Source organism: Loxodonta africana, chromosome 8 (assembly GCF_030014295.1).
Source record: "Loxodonta africana isolate mLoxAfr1 chromosome 8, mLoxAfr1.hap2, whole genome shotgun sequence".
NCBI classification, from domain to species: domain Eukaryota; kingdom Metazoa; phylum Chordata; class Mammalia; order Proboscidea; family Elephantidae; genus Loxodonta; species Loxodonta africana.
In genome coordinates this window covers 36,544,654-36,562,481 of record NC_087349.1, presented here as the reverse complement: position 1 = coordinate 36,562,481, position 17,828 = coordinate 36,544,654, and the positions used below count along the sequence as shown (strand labels likewise).

At 39.3% G+C, this 17,828-nt stretch overlaps 1 long non-coding RNA gene across 1 annotated transcript in view; it reads left to right on the top strand.

Annotated features, from left to right (window-relative positions):
* LOC135232223 (uncharacterized) overlaps window positions 1-16,949 on the top strand; it is an 80,958-nt gene extending 64,009 nt beyond the window's left edge. The window contains exon 2 of the long non-coding RNA XR_010322651.1: window positions 3,930-16,949. This is a non-coding gene — a long non-coding RNA (uncharacterized LOC135232223). The remainder of the gene's footprint in view (window positions 1-3,929) is intronic.
* The last annotated feature ends 879 nt before the right edge of the window (window positions 16,950-17,828 follow it).

Below are 17,828 nucleotides of genomic sequence, written 5' to 3'. Positions count from 1 at the left end.
TCTTTTGATGCTTTCAGTATTGTTCAATTTTTTGCCCATAGAGTCCTTCAGTATTGAAACTTGAGGCTTGAATTTTTTCTTCAGTTCTTTCTGCTGGAGAAATGCCAAGTGCGTTCTCCCCTTTTGGTTTTCTAACTCGAGGTCTTTGCCCATTTCATTATAATTCTTTGTCCTCTCAAGCCTTCATTTGAAATCTTTTGTTCAGCTCTTCGACATCATCATTTTTTCCATTTTTTAAAGCTACTCTGCATTCAGGAACAAGTTTCAGAATCTCTTCTGACATCCATTTTGGTCTTTTCTTTCTTTCCTCTCTTTTTAAATTCCTTTCGCTTTCTTTGTGTATGGTGTCCTTGATGTCATCCCACAACTCGTTTGGTTTTAGGTCATTACTGTTCAGTGCGTCAAATCTATTCTTGAGATGGTCTCTAAATTCAGGTGGTATATACTCAGAGTTGTACTTTGGCTCACTTGGGCTTGTTTTAATATTCTTTAGTTTCAACTCGAACTTGCATGTGAGCAATTGATGGTCTATTCTGAAGTTAGCCCCTGACCTTATTCTAACCAAGGATATTGAGCTTCTCCATCATCTCTTTCCACAGATGTGGTCTATTTGACTCCTGTGTATTCCATCCACGTGAGGTCCAAGTGTATAGTCATAATTTTTGTTATTGAAAAAAGGTCTTTTCAATGAATAAGTTATTGGACTTGCAAATTTCTGTCGTGCAATATTTGGTGTCATTTCTATCACCAAGGCCATATTTTCCAACAACTGATTCTTCTAGTTTCAACTTTCCCATTCCTATCACCAGTAATTATCATTGCATTTTGATTGCATGTTTGATTAATTTCAGACTGAAAAAGTTGGTAGAAACTTCAATTTCTTCATCTTTGGCATTACAAATTTGAATAATAGTCATTTTAACAAATCTTCTTTGTAGGCATATGGATATTATCCTATCACCTGACAGCATTGAACTTCAGGATAGATCTTGAAATGTTCTTTTTGACAATGAATGGAATGCTGCTCCCCTCCAGTTTGTCTTCCGGCCAGTGGAGACATGTGGGGGGGTGGAGGGGGGCGTGGGGGTTTCAGACTGCACTGGGTGGCTCTGTCAGAAAAGGTGACACCAAAATCTCTGTCTATAAATTTTTTGTGCAATGTTTCAGCAGAAATTTATTCTTTTTTATAAAAATATTCCTGTAGTTATCTATAACAACAAAAAAATTATGTGACCCCAGCTTACATGTATCAGTATATCTACAAGGCTGAAACTCTATGCTAATTTACTTTTTGGACCTTCTAATGAGCTCCAATTAGAGCTGTCATTATTGCACAATTGCAGTGTTGCTTCAAATCACATGGTTTCTTCTGTATGCTCTACAAGCACACGCTGTTTTTTTTGTTGCCACCGGTGTTTTTGTAGTTGTTGATTTTGTCAAATTTTCTGGTGTTTTAGCTACAATGTTGTGGTAATTAGCATGTGGGGTGACACCATGAATTATTGCCCTGGAGACACCAACCCTAGTGAAGCCACTGTTCCCAGCATAGTAGACCATATGATTGTCTCATTCAGAATGGCCAATACCAGTCCATTTCAGCTCACTAATGCCTAGGATATCAATGTTTATGCATTCCATTTCATTTTTGACAACTTCCAATTTTCTTAGATTCATAATTCTTACATTCCACTTTCTGATTATTAATGGATGTTTGTAGCTGCTTCTGCTCATTTTGAGTCATGCCACATCAGCAAAGGAAGGTCCCGAAGGCTTGACTCCATCCACATCTTTAAGAACGACTCTACTTTGAGGAGGTAGCTCTTCTGCAGTTGTATTTTGAGTGCCTTCCAACCTGAGGGGCTCATCTTCTGGCAGTATATCAGACAGTGTTCTGCTGGTATTCATAAGGTTTTCACTCACCAGTTTTTACAGAAGTAGATCTCCAGGTACTTCTTCCTGGTCTGTCTTAGTCTGTAAACTCCATAGAGACCTGTCCACCTTGGGTGACCCTGCTGCTATTTGAAATACTGGTGGCATAGCTTCCAGCATCAAAACAGCATGCAAGCTACCACAGAACAATAAACTGACAGTTGGTGGAGGGGATTAGCCATGTAGATATCTGAGGGAAGAGTGTTCCTCCAGGCAGAAGGAAAGATAATGCAAAGCCCTTAAAGAGTTAGTGTGCATAGTCTGTGTGAGAGGAATTGGGTGGAGGGGGTCATAGGAGATGAGGTCAGAGAGGTAATGGATTATAGTAGCAGGGTTATTTCATGAAGCATATGCCCTAATAACATAGACGTTAAAGTTCACATTCCTTAGAAGGAGGCCTGGTTCCTATTGGCGGGTATTTCAGGCTTTGTGGAAGGTGTTTTTTGGATGGTCTAATTGGTTCTAGTAAGGTTGATATCAGACTGTTCTAGTGGATCCAATCAGACTACACATAAAAACCCCAGAAAATGATGCAAAATTGTGAAGGACAATTAGATCTTAATCGTACTGGACTTCCCAGAATTGATAATTTTTTACTCTAGGCAGTCACTTAATTATACTGTTAGCATTTTAATCCAAGGTTAAAATTAAATGAGTTCAGCTTGATTTAGATGCTTGAGTTCAAATAATCTGTTTTTGGCATCTTGTAGGCAGAAAGGGCAGATTAAGGCCCTGCTTTACTTTTCCAGTCTCCCAGAAAGAAGAAAGTAAAAAAAGGACCATCTTCACATTTATGTAACATTCCAATTTTCTGGAATACTCTCTACACTTATACTATAATTTAATTGAGAAATAGCTCTTGCCCTTCCCTGGGGATATATTGTGCAGTGTTTACCACCTAGCCCATTTTCAGAAGAGGGGATCAAGAAGGAAAGGGAACCTTTAACTTCCCCCCTTAGTTTGTGATGGAGAGGAGACAAATGATAATGAAGATGGGATAATACGAAATGAGGGTGACTAAGTAATATCAGAGAGATTAAGGAGAGTCTGGAAGCTAAGATGAAGAGATTGGATTTTTTTTCTTTTAGTTTATTTATTCATTCGGTAAAAATTTCCTAGGTGCCCATTCAACACCAAGCACTGTGCCGAGATAACAATGATGAACAATAAAATCCCTTGCCCTCAAGTAGCTTATATTCTAGAGAAAGAAATAAACAAGTAACATAACATATAGGGGCCATGTCTGGAGCATGCCTCAAGTGACATGGAGCTGTGTAGGTATACATCTAACCTAATTTTGGGAGGGTGAAGAAGGCTTTCTAGAGGAGTGAGCATCCAGGAGTTAGTTCTAAATAACTAATTTTGTTTGGCAGACTGAGTGGTAAAAGGCATTTCAGGCAAATAGAACATCCTACACGTAGACAAAGAGACAAGCAGGGAATATTAGAGGGACTTATAACATCTTCACTTTCACCAAGAGGCAGTTGTTTGAATAGAGCAAGGTTATACTGCATGGTTTAAAATTAGGAAGTGTGTATCCTTCCACAGTATGTATTCGGTCTGTATGCTGAGCAAATAATCAGGGAAGCTGGACTATATGAAATACCACAAGTGGATGGTTTTAACAAACAGAAACTTATTTTCTCACAGTTTAGGAGGCTAGAAGTCTGAATTCAAGGTGTCAGCTCTAGGGGAAGGCTTTCTCTGTGGCTCTGGAGGAAGGTCCTTGTGTCTTTTCAGCTTCCTTTCCTTGGTGACCTTCATGTGGCTCAGCATCTATCTTCCACCATAAAAGCCATCTCTGCTTTCTTACTCTTGCTTAATCAGCTCTTTCTTTCTTTTTTCAAATCTCAAAAGAGATTGATTTAAGACATGCCCTACACTGATACTGCCTCAACATAACGAAGAAACCTCATTCGCAGATGGGATTATAGCCACAGGTATAGCCATCCAGTCGATTCCAATTTTTAGTGATCCTATTTTTTTTTTTTTTTTAATAGGACAGAATAGAACTGCTTCATAGGGTTTCCAAGGCTGTAGTCTTTATGGGTTACATCAAGAACCTGTGGTATTGAAGGAAGAAGTCTAAGCAGCACTGAAGGCTTTGGTGAAAAACAAGGCTCCAGGACTTGAACACCAGTTAAGATGTTTTAACAAACAGTTGCAGTTCTGGAGGTGCTCACTGGTCTATGCCAAGAGATTTGGAAGACAGCTACTTGGCCAACAGACTGGAAGAGATCCATATTTGTGCCGATTCCAAAGAAAGTGATCCAACGGAATGAGGAAATTATCGAACAATATCATTGATACCACACACAAGTAAAATTTTGCTGAAGATCATTCAAAAGTGGTTGTAGCAGTATATTGACAGGGAGCTGCCAGAAGTTCAAGCCACATTCAGAAGAGGATGGGGAATGAGGGATATCATTGCTGATGTCAGATGGATCTCGGCTGAAAGCAGAGAATACCAGAAAGACGTTTACCTGTGTTTTATTGACTATGCAAGGGCATTTGACTGTGTGGATCACAACAAATTACGGATAACATTGTGAAGAATGAGAATTCCAGAGCACCTAATTGTGCTCATGAGGAACCTGTACATAGACCAAGAGGCAGTCATTTGAGCAGAGCAAGGGGATACTGCGTGGTTTAAAATCAGGAATCGTGTATCCTTTCACCATACGTTTTCCATCTGTATGCTGAGCAAATAATCAGGGAAGCTGGACGATGTGAAGCAGAATGCAGCATTAGGATTGCAGGAAGACTGATTAACAACCTGTGATATGCAGATAACACAACCTTGCTTGCTGAAAGTGAAGAGGACTTGAAGCACTTACTGATGAAGATCAAAGACTACAGCCTTCAGTATGGATTACACCTCAACATAAAGAAAACAAAAATCCTCACAACTGCATCAGTGAGCAACATCATCATAAACAGTGAAAAGTCTGAAGTTGTCAGGGATTCCATTTTCCTTGGATCCACAATCAACACCCAAGGAAGCAACAGTAAGGAAATCAAACAATGTATTGCATTGGGCAAATCTGCTGCGAAATACCTCTTTAAAGTGTTAAAAAGTGAAGATGTCACTTTGAGAATTAAGGTGCACCTGATACAAGCCATAATGTTTTTAATTGCCCCATATGCATGCAAAAGCTGGACAATGAATAACGAAGACTGGAAAACTCATGCCTTTGAGTTACGGTGTTGATGAAGGATATTGAATATATGGACTGCCAGAAAAACAAACAAATCTGTCTTGGAAGAAATACAGCTAGAGTGCTCCTTGGAAGCGAGGCTGGTGAGACTTCGTCTCATATTACTTTGAACATGTTTATCAGGAGAGACTAGTCCCTGGAGAAGGACATCACGCTTGGTAAAGTAGAAACCAAAAACAAAAAACTCGCTGCGTCCAGTCGATTCCGACTCATGGCGACCCTATAGGACAGAGTGGAACTGCCCCATGGGGTTTCCAAGGAGCACTTGGTAGATTCAAACTGCCTACCTTTTGGTTGGCAGCTGTAGATCTTAGAGGGTCAGTGAAAAGAGAAAGGCATTTGACAAAATGGAGTGGCACAGTGGGTGCAACAATGGGCTCAAACATAACAGTGGTTGTGAGGATGGCACAGGACTGGGCACTGTTTTGTTCTGTTGTTCATAGGGTTGCTATGAGTTGGCACAATGACAACAGTCTTTAAGGAAGCAGACTGCCACATCTTTCTCCCATGGAGTGGCTGGTGGGTTGGAACCGCTGACCTTTCAGTTAGCAGCTGAGTGCTTAACCACTGCATCACCAGGGCTCCTTGAACCACAGACAGAGGGGTTAGAATTTGCAACACGTATTTTGTGGGGAACACAATTCAATCTGTAATACGTTGTATGGAATGTAAGGAATGGGCTGGAAAATAGTGAATAATGAGGCTCCAAAATGTATTCCAGGGTCACATTCAAAGGCCTTGTAGAAGGCGTTTGAAATTTATCCCAAAAGCAACAGGGAACCACTAAATGGCTTTTGGTAGGAAATTGAAATGATCACATTTTCGCTTTTAGAAGATCATTCTGTCTAATCTGTAGAATGCACTGGAAGGAGGCAAGACTGGAGGCAGGGAACATAATTAGGAGGATGTTGCAATAATCCAAGTAGGAAATGATGCCAGTTTGTAGCAAAATTATGGTATGGCATACTTATGGAATTCTTCTTTTCCCCAATATTAATAGACTTTATTTTTTAGAGCAGTTTTAGGTTTGCAAATAATTGCAGAGATTCCTATATACCTCCTCTCTCCCCATACACTTTGTATCCTAGTATTAAAATTTTGCATTCAAGTGATACACTTACTACAATTGATGAATCAGTATTGGTACACTATTATAAACTAAGGTCCATAGTTTAGGGACATTAGGGTTCATTCTTTGTGTTGTACAGTTGTATGGGTTTTGCCAAATGCAAAAAAATCCACCATCACCATATCATACAGAATAGTGTCAATGCCTTAAAAATTCACTGGGGTTCACCTATTTATCCCTTATTTCTTTCCTCCTCCAGGGTCCCTGGAAACCACTTTTACTGTCTCTATAGTTTTGAAGGAGCCCTGGTGGCACAGTGGTTAAGTGCTCAGCTGCTAACTGAAAGGTCGGTAGTTAGAACCCACCAGCCACTCCGAGGGAGAAAGATGTGGCAGTCTGCTTCTGTGAAGATTACAGCCTTGAAAAACCTTATGGGGCAGTTCTACTCCATCCACTGGGGTCACTAGGAGTCGGAATCGACTCGATGGCAAATGACAACAGTTTTGCCTTATTCCAGAATGTTATATAGTTGGAATCATACAGTATGTAGCCTTTTCAGAGTGGCTTCTGCTTGAATTCCTTTGTTTCCTTTCCAGATCAGTTCTGCATTTTTCCCTTTGCTCCACTGGGCCTTCACCCTCCAGCTTCTGGTTAGGTTTGGCCAAGGAGAGATAACTGTAGGTGGTCAGAAGAAAGGAGAAGCGTGAGGCTGAAATGTTGATTCCGCCCAGGCTCCCTCCTTGTTTGGTTGCCATAGGCTGCAGTCCTCTAGCAAAGGCTACAGCTTGTGTCTGGCGGCTCTATACATACAGCCACCCTCTGTGGGTCTGCTAACCACTCTCTACTCTTCTCCCTTCTGGTCTAGGTGTGATGGCTCTCAAGATACTTCTTTATCCCTTTCTGGTTTCCTTCAGCCACTGCTCATTCCTTTGTAACTATTCTTGCTATTCAACTCACCCCAAGTTATATAGTTTAAATGTGCCATCTGTTTTCTGTTGGTACCCTGACTGATATACAAGAGGATGGCGAGAAGTAAATGGATGCAAGGAATTGTAAAATGGCATAATTCAAAGACTCCTGTGCAACACAGAATGCAGGAGAGGAAGCAGTGATGAGAGCTCCTGTAGGTAGTACATTTGAGAGGTGTTTTGAAAACAGACAAGGCAAGAGGCCTGGGTAAATACATGTGTGGTGCAATGGAGAGGAGGAATCAAACACGGCTCTGCCATTGAATATATGTAAAAGATGTTTGGCAGCGTTGATAATGTTCTTTCTTGTAATTTTTGGCCATTTTGACTATCAATTTTGGGTAGGTCTGGAAATGATTAACTCTGGGAATACAAAGCAAACTTGTTGCTGTCTGGTTGATTCTGACTCATAGCAACCCTACAGGACAGAGTAGAACTGCCCCGCAGGGTTTCCAAGGAGTGGCTAGTGGATTCGAACTGCCAACCTTTTGGTTAGCAGCCAAGCTTTTAGTCACTGCGCCAGCAGGGCTCCAACTCTGGGAAGCCGACGGTATTACTGTAAAGGCATTTTATATTACATAATTTGTACATATTGACTGAAAAGCACTGAATTCTATTTATGCCCACTCTTTCTTCCTTTCCCCCAGTAATCCATGCATAAAACCCATGAATACCTTCCAACCCTCCCTACAAGGCTGCCAAGAGATCTGGTCAGGCAACCCGTTCCAGTTGCCGCTGAGTTGATTCCAACTCATAGAGACCCTACAGGACAGAGTATAACTGCCCCATAGGTTTCCTAGGAGTGGCTGGTACATTCAAACTGCTGACCTTTTGATTAACAGCCTGATGCTTAAACACTGCACTACCAGGGCTCTTGGTCAGGCAGAGGACCCTTTTATAGGGTTCTCTTATATTCAACCACTGCAATTAGGTGTGATATGTTAGCATATCAAGACACCATATATATGTACAGCAAATTAGCTTCATTTCTGCAGTTGGTGCTTTTTGTTTTTGGCTGACATCATGAGCTGGAGACAAAGCAGGCCAAGTATCTTCCTCTGCCTTTTCTCCTTTAAACTCACATCCAAATCTTGGATTGTACTTCTTTGATGGCAAGAAACAGCAGTCCTAGGCGAAAGAGCCAAAAAATTTGGAAGACAGCTACCTGGCCAACTGACTAGAAGAGATCCATATTTATACCTATTCCCAAGAAAGGTGATCCAACTGAATGCGGAAATTATCGAACAGTATCATTAACATCACACTCAAGTAAATTTTGCTGAAGATTATTCAAAAGCAGCTGCAGCAGTATATTGACAAGGAACTGCCAGAAATTCAAGCCAGATTCAGAAGAGGACGGGGAATGAGGGATATCATTGCTGATGTCAGATGGATCCTAGCTGAAAAGAAACTACCGGAAAGATGTTTTCCTGTGTTTTATTGACTATGCAAAGGTATTCAACTGTGTGGGCCGTAATAATATATGGATAACATAATTTATGTTAAGTTATGGGAATTTCAAAATACTTAATTGTGCTCATGAGGAATGTGTACATAGATCAAGAGGCAGTCATTTGAATAGAACAAGGGGATACTGCGTGCTTTAAAGTCAGGAAAGGCGTGCGTCAGGGTTGTATCCTTTCACCACACCTATTCAATCTGCATGCTAAGCAAGTAATACGAGAAGCTGGACCGTATGAGGAAAAATGGGGCATCAGGATTGGAGGAAGCCTCATTAACAACATGCGTTATGGAGATGACACAACCTTGTTTGCTGAAAGTGAAGCAGACTTGAAGCACTTATTGATGAAGAGCAAAGACCACAGCCTTCAGTGTGGATCACACTTCAACGTAGACAAAAATCCTTACAACTGGACCAATAAGCCACAACATGATAAATGGAGAAAAGATTGAAGTTGTCAAGGATTTCATTTTACTTGGATCCACAATCAACACCCATGGAAGCAGCAGTGAAGAAATCAAAAGATGCATTGTATTGGGCAAATCAGCTGCAAAGGACCTCTTTAAAGTGTTGAAAACAAAGATGCCACCTTGAAGACTAATGTGCACCTGACCCAAGCCATGGTATTTTCAATTACATCATGTGGATTTGAGAGCTGTACAATGAATAAGAAAGACTGAAGAACTGACGCCTTTGAATTGTATTGGAGAAGAATATTGAATATACCATGCACTGCCATAAGAATGAACAAATCTGTCTTGGAGAAAGTACAACCAGAATGCTCCTTAGAAGCAAGGATGGCGAGACTTTGTCTTACATACTTTGGACATATTGTCAGGAGGGATCAGTCCCTGGAGAAGGACATAATGCTTAGTAAAGTACAGGGTCAGCAGAAAAGTGAAAGACCCTCAACGAGATGGATTGACACAGTGGCTGCAACAATGGGCTCAAGCATAATAAGGACTGTGAGCATGGTGCAGGACCAGGCAGTGTTGTTTTGTCATACATAGGGTTGCTCTGAGTCAGAACAAACTCCATGGCACCTAGCAACAACAACAATAATCTTCCATGTTTTACAGGTCTATTATTTTGTTAAACAAGTAAAAGAAACTTTCACTAAGAAAAAAAAAAAACCAAAAAACCAAACCCGTTGCCGTGGGGTTGATTCTGACTCATAATGACACTACAGGACAAAGTAGAACTGCCCCATATGGTTTCCAAGGAGCCCCTGGTGGATTCAAACTGCTGACCTCTTGGTTAGCAGCTATAGCTCTTGACCAGTATGCCACCAGGGTTTCTTTTTTTTTTTTTTTAAGGTTTCTCTGAACCCACCCACTGCTGTCGAGTCGATTCCGACTCATAGCGACCCTATAGGACAAAGTAGAACTGCCCGATACAGTTTCTAAGGAGTGCCTGGTGGATTCGAATTGCCGACCTCTTGGTTAGCAGCCATAGCAGTTGACCACTACGCCACCAGGGTTTCCAAGATTTCACTAGGGGATGTAAAATTACCTTTTTACTACTCCATTCTCCTGTTACAGTAAATATAAAAGGTTATTAAAATTATTTCTTCCTTGAGAACGTGAAGATCTTGTTTCCTATAGATCCACATTATCTCTTAGCTCAGAAATAAGCCCACGTATTGACTTGAGCCATAGAACTATCAGGCATATTTTAATAAAAGGGGAATTCTCTGATATTTCACCACTGACGTTAGGTGTGATATGTTAGCATATCAAGACACAGCAAATTAGCCTCATTTCTGCAGCTGGTGCTTTTTGCTTGACTATTACTAGGGAAGTTGACTTGCAAATGCCATTCTTCACTTTTGTGAGCTTGACCTGACCTGAGTCTTATGCCTTGTATTACGTAGTTTCTTACGGCTATTATAATAAATTACCACAAAGTAGGTGGTTTAAAATGACTGAAATTTATTGCCTCACTGTTCTGGAGTCTAAAGTCCGAATTCAGGGTGTCAGCAGGTTATGTTCTCCCTAATGGCTCTAGTGGAAGGTTCTTTCTTGTCTTTTTCAGCTTTCGGTAGACCCAGGTGTTCCTTGGCTTGCAGCTGTAGTTCACATGAAATTCTTTTCCACGTGTATGTCTGTGTCTCTTCTCCTCTTTTATAAGAACACCACTTATATTGGATTAGTACCTACTGCAGTAGAACTGGTAACATTTTCAAAGACCCTGTTTCCAAACAGGGTCATATTCACAGGTAACAGGGGTCAGGACTTCAAATATGTCCTGATCTTCAGATATGTCTTCCATATCTTTTTGGGGGACACAATTCAATCAAAAACACCATTCCATATCATCTGATTCAGCTGCTCTGAAAGGTTCAAATAAAAATCAGACAGAAATATAGATTTTCTATTTCCCATTGCTCCAATTTATTAATTAAAAAACAAAACAAAACCTGTTGCCACGGAATTGATTCCAACTCATGGTGACTGTCTTAGTTACCTAATGCTGCTGTAACAAAAATACTGCAGGTGGATGGCTTTAATAAGAGAAATTTATTCTCTCACAGTCTAGGAGGCTAGAGGTCTGAATTCAGGGTGCCAGCTCCAGGGGAAGGCTTTCTCTCTTTGTTGGCTCTGGGGGAAGGTCTTTGTCTTCAGTCTTCCCTGGTTGAGAAGCTTCTCAGAGTAGGGACCCCAGGTCCAAAGGATGGTTCTGTTTCTGGTGCTGCTTTCTTGGTGGTATGAGGTCCCTCTCTTCTCTGCTCAATTCTCTGTTTTATATCGCAATGAGATTTGTTTAAAACACAGCCTAATCTTGTAGGTTGAGTTCTGCCTCATTAACAGAACTGCTTGCTGCTAAACCCATTTCACTAACATCATAGAGGTTAGGATTTACAACACATAGGATAAATCACATCAGATGACAGAATGGAGAACAATTACACAATACTGGGAATCATGACCTAGCCAAGTTGACAGATATTTTTGGGGGACACAATTCAATCCATGACAGTGGCTCTATATAACAGAATAGAACTGTCCCATAGGGTTTCCAAGGAGTGGCTGGTGGGTTCAAACTGCTAATCTTTTAGTTAGCAGCCCAACTCTTAACCACTGTGCCACAAGAATGAACTTTAATAATAACTAGTGTTGTACTAAATGTTGGGCACAGTAGTAGGCTCTACAAATTCATTGTCTTGTTTAATCCTTACGAGTTCACAATTCTGTGACTATGAAAACCATGACTCATGGAGGTTACGTAATCTGACTTAGGTTGCTCAGCTACCGGGTGGCAGAGACAGAATTCAAATTCAGCTCGGAATGACTCTATGTTATATGTGTATGGAGCTCTGAGGACATTTTCTGGACTCAGCTACTTAGGTTTTCTTAGACTAAGTTGATATGTAACTATGAATTGATATGTTTAGAGGATTTGGGATTGGGTTTTTGTGAGTAATTTTCTTTAATTAATTGTTTTAACAATGCTTTTGTTCTGGTTTGATTGGTAAAAGGCTGCATAATCTATTTGACACCATTTTCCAGGCTTATTTTTGACAAAGAGATTCAGTCTATTTCTGTATTGACTGAATTGATTATTTGTGACAACTTTCAATGGTAACATCAGATTGTGGGTAGCAAGAAAAAAGGGGAAGAAAACTTCAGACAGGAGGGAAAGAATCATTGACTACATAAAGAAAAAATGCATACATGTATTATCTTTGAAAAAAGATTAACAGTCCATGCTACATTTGCCACCAGAGGGAGTCATATGAATACCATAACATATTGACAAAGGAAAAGGAAACATCATTAAGTATTTTCTCCCATTGTCATCAATATTTCAAGTAGCTTTCAAAATTTGATAGATCTTGTGGAACTATGGGAAAGGACTTAAACATCTCACTGTAGGCCTAAAAACAGGAGAAACATGATGGTTAAATTAGTCATGCAGGGTTAAAGATAAACATCAAAACAAACTAATGGGCACTTTGGATTTTAGCAACATGAACTTCAAGCTTCACTGAAACTGAAAAATCAAGCTGTGATCTCTTTTGTTCCCAAAATCATTATCTACTATTACCATAAAATTGTTCTAAAAAATTTTTTGGAATCAACAATTTTAACAATATTTTGTTAAGGAGATTTCACTCTACCACTATATTGCCTGTATCAGGATGACTGTGTTGATCGTTATTGTTAGTAAATAAAACAAAAGTATGTTGAAAAGAAACTCAATAGGTAGAAAGATTCAGTATCCAAAGGTCATTTTACTTATCTCTACTCTCTAAAACCCAGGCCAAAATTTTCTCAATTGGTAAACAAGGGAAAAATGGATTATTTAATAACTGGTAGGTTTGTTATCCAATTTGTTTCATGTCTAATTTTAGAATTGATCAGTAAATAGCGTTTACTGAAATCCGCTATTTACACAGTGATAAATTCTCCATTTAAGTCAAGAATCAGTCACAATAAATCTTGGAGAGATGAGTTCTGAAGTGATGTTTATACCTTTATACAGATCAGATGGTTTTCAAAATATACTGGCTGGACTTGTCCCATCAGCATTACCTGTAACCTGTTCAAAATACAAAATTTCAGGTCTCAGCTCTGACCTACTGATACAGAAAGCCCAGGGGTGCAGCAGTCTGTTGTTTGACAAACCCTCCAGGTGATTCTGATGAATGCAAAATTTTGTGAACCCCACAATAGAGATATTAGATAGTCTCCTGAAACTAAGTCCAGCAACTTATATAAATTGGAGGATGTGCTTTCTGTGTTTTCTTACAATACTTATTTTCTTATGAGTAATTAAAAAAATTTAAATTAAATGAACTATCACTGATGAAGTAAAAGAACCGAACAGAAGATTTCAAAGGGCGGCTCGAGAAGACAAAGTATTATAATGACATGTGCAAAGAGCTGGAAATGGGAAACCAGAAGGGAAGAACATGCTTGGCGTTTCTCAAGCTGAAAGAACTGAAGAAAAAATTCAAGCCTCGAGTTGCAATAGTGAAGGATTCCATGGGGGAAATATTAAACGACGCAGGAAGCATCAAAAGAAGATGGAAGGAATACACAGTCATTATACCAAAAAGAATTAGTCAATATTCAACCATTTCAAGAGGAGGCATATGATCAGGAACCGATGGTACTGAAGGAAGAAATCCAAGCTGCTCTAAAGGCATTGGCGAAAAACAAGGCTCCAGGAATTGATGGAATATCAATTGAGATGTTTCAACAAACGGATGCAGCACTGGAGGTGCTCGCTCATCTATGCCAAGAAATATGGAAGACAGCTTCCTGGCCAACTGACTGGAAGAGATCCATATTTATGCCTATTCTCGAGAAAGGTGATCCAACCAAATGTGGAAATTAGAGAACGATATCATTAATATCATATGCAAGCAAAATTTTGCTGAAGATCATTCAAAAATGGCTGCAGCAGTATATTGACAGGGAACTGCCAGAAATTCAGACCAGTTTCAGAAGAGGATGTAGAACCTGGGATATCACTGCTGATGTCAGATGGATCCTGGCTGAAAGCAAAGAATACCAGAAGGATGTTTACCTGTGTTTTATTGACTATGCAAAGGCATTTGACTGTGTGGATCATAACAAATTAGGGATAATGTTGCAAAGAATGGGAATTGCACAACACTTAGTTGTGCTCATGAGGAATCTTTACATAGATCAAGAGGCAGTTGTTCGGACAGAACAAGGGGATAGTGATGGATTTAAAGTCAGGAAAGTTGTGCGCCAGGGTTGTATTCTTTCGCCATACCTATTCAGTCTGTATGCTGAGCAAATAATCCGAGAAGCTGAACTATATGAAGAAGAATGGAGCATCAGGATTGGTGGAAGACTCATTCACAACCTGCGTTATGCAGATGATACAACCTTGCTTGCTGAAAGTGAAGAGGACTTGAAGCACTTATTAATGAAGATCAAAGACCACAGCCTTCAGTATGGACTGCACCTCAACATAAAGAAAACAAAAATCCTCACAACTGGACCAATGAGCAATATCATGATAAATGGAGAAAAGATTGAAGTTGCCAAGGATTTCATTTTACTTGGATCCACAATCAACAGCCATGGAAGCAGCAGTCAAGAAATCAAAAGATGCATTGCATTGGGTAAAACTGCTGCAAAGGACCTCTTTAAAGTGTTGAAGAGCAAAGATGTCACCTTGAAGGCTAAGATGCGCCTGATCTAAGCCATGGTATTTTCAATCACCTCATATGCATGTGAAAACTGGACAATGAATAAGGAAGACCGAAGAAGATTTGATGCCTTCGAATTGTGGTGATGGCAAAGAATATTGAACATACTGTGGACTGCCAGAAGAACGAATAAATCTGTCTTGGAAGAAGTACAACCAGAATGCTCCTTAGAAGCAAGGATGATGAGACTGCCTCTTACATACTTTGGACATGTTGTCAGGAGGGATCAGTCTCTGGAGAAGGACATAATGCTTAGCAAAGTACAGGGTCAGCAGAAAAGAGGAAGACCCTCAACGAGGTGGATTGACACAGTGGCTGCAACAATGGGCTCAAGCATAACGATAGTAAGGATGGTGCAGGACCGGGCAGTGTTTCGTTCTGTTGTGCATAGGGTCGCTATGAGTTGGAGCCAGCTCGATGGCACCTAACAACAGCAACAACATCATTGAAAAGGTTGCTTATCACAACTTTTTGTAAGGCTGAGTAGTCATGGATTGAAGCAATTGAATTTCAAAATATTAAACACGTGCATTAGAGAAGGAAAAGTAAACAATACATACTTTCTGTCAAATGAGAGAGAAATTTCTGGTTTTCTCTGTCTTTCTCCACAAGCATTGTTTGTGTCCAAAGATCACAATTTACTGTTTTTCCATTTTTAACTTTGAAAGTATATGTTTTTTTAGGCATTTTAGTAGAAGAACATCTAAAAAGCTAACCTTACAAGGGTAAATTAAGATTTGCCTAGAAAACTAGAAATAAGGGTCATATTATGAGATGACTTTAGCTTTATACTTTATGTACTTTTTTTGTATTGTCTGATTTTTTTTTTACAAGATGCATAAATTACAATAGAAAATAATTTCTATAAGATAAAATATTTTATTTTTAGTTGCTTTTTAAAAACAAACCCATTGAAACCAAAAAATTTTTAAAGGTAGTTGCAAACTATGTGACATAAAAACAAAATAAAACAAAAAAACCTGCTTTTTACTTTGGCTTACCCATTAAGTATTAAATTGCTGATACAGGTTTTTTTTTTTCTCATATTAGTTATTTCAGATATAGTTAGTCAAGTGCAAAATAATCAATTAGATTTTAAGTGGATGGTCCAATCAATGCTTTGTGATTGACCTACATGCATGTAATTGATTCCTCTGATCCCTTAGAGCTGATCTTAAAGACTGACCTAGATTATTTTGTCACAGTTTATTGCATATAGGGCACAATGTAATAAGCACACCAAGAAAATACTGTTGCAAAGATTTAGTTGATGCCCATCCAATTAGATTAGCACGTCAAACTAATGTTGTTGTTGTTAGGAGCTGTCGAGTTGGTTTCAACTCACAGCAACCTTATGTATAATAGAACCAAACATTATCCAGTTCTGTACCATCCTTAAAATAGTAGGTATGTTTGAGCCCATTGTTGTAGCCACTGTGTCAATCCATCTGAGGGACTTCTTCTTTTTCACTAACTCTCCACTTTACCAAGCATGATGTTCTTCTCCAGGGATTGGTCCCTCCTGATAGCATGTCCAAAGTAAGCGAGACAAAGTTTCACCATCATTGCTTCTAAGGAGCATTCTGGCTATACTTCATCCAAGACAGATCTGTTTGTTTTTCTGGCAGTCCATGGTATATTCAGTATTCTTCACCAACGCCATAATTCAAAGGCATCAATTCTTCTTTGGTCTTCCTTTTTCATTGTCTAGCTTTTGCATGCATATGAGGTGATTGAAAATACCATGACTTGGGTCAGGGGCACCTTAGTCATCAAAGTGACGTCTCTGCTTTTTAACACTTTAGAGAGGTCTTTTGTAGCAGATTTTCCCAGTGCAATAGGTCGTTTAATTTCTTGACTGTTGCTTATACTTCCCTGTAATTATTTGCCTTTCTTTATATGTAAAATATAATGTTAAGATGAATTATTTCCCCTGTTTGCAAAGAAAAATAAAGTTACCTACAGATTTGTTGGAGATGGAATGGATGGGTGAATGCCTGAACTTGCTTGACCCTTCTGTAGAAAGCAGTGAGAGATTTTGGTTTTTCTCCCTGTTCTTGAAATGGCCAAATTCACGTAATAAAAACAAAGAATGGGGCTGGGAATTATCAGTTTGTAGTCAAACTTCTGAAACTTTAGAAGTTGAAGAATGAGGTCACAATAAACTTTTCACAGCTCATTCTCTGTGGGCTTAAAATTGGAAGTTGCTGGTTAGTCTTTCATGATTATTCTTATGATTATGTAAGGTCACTTGTCAGAGTTACGTGGGTAGAGAAGTACAGATTGTCAGGAGAGCAGTTTCTCAGCAGGAAGCCATTGACTTGCACCATAGAATTTAACCTAAACATTTTTCTGGGTGTATTATCTTGAAGGATGTTTTAAAATAACACTCAAAATGGAAATTAAGGATTTCATAAAATGGTATTAAAAGAAATAATGTGGAAGCAATTTTGTAAACAATTATACACATGTAAAGTATTATTAAAGGGAGTGTTTGTGGCACAGTGGTTAAAGAGCTTGGCTGGTTGGTGGTTTGAACCCACAAGCAGTTCCATGGGAGACAGATGTGGCAGTCTGCTTCTGTAAAGATTGTATAGCTTTCTGAACCATATGAGGCAGTTCTATTCTGTCCTATACGATTGCTATGAGTTGGAATTGACAGCAATGGGTTTGGAAAGTATTATTATTCATATGAGTTATGATTGCTTTCTTTCCATGTATTTCCAAAATACTGTATTTATATGGATTTTTAAAGTACAAGGGAAAATAATTAGTTTCAAAACTTCTTGCTCATTGTCTAAAGGAGGAAGTATATCCTGGTGATGAAAAGCGTCAGGTTTGATTTGGAATCTCTACCACTTATAAACTGGCTGGCATTGGACAAATGTAACTTAATTTCTACTTCTAATCCCCATTAGAGCCCTGGTAGTGCAGTGGTTAAGAGCGTGGCTGCTAACTCTTGGCTGGCAGTTTGCATGCACCAGCTGCTGCT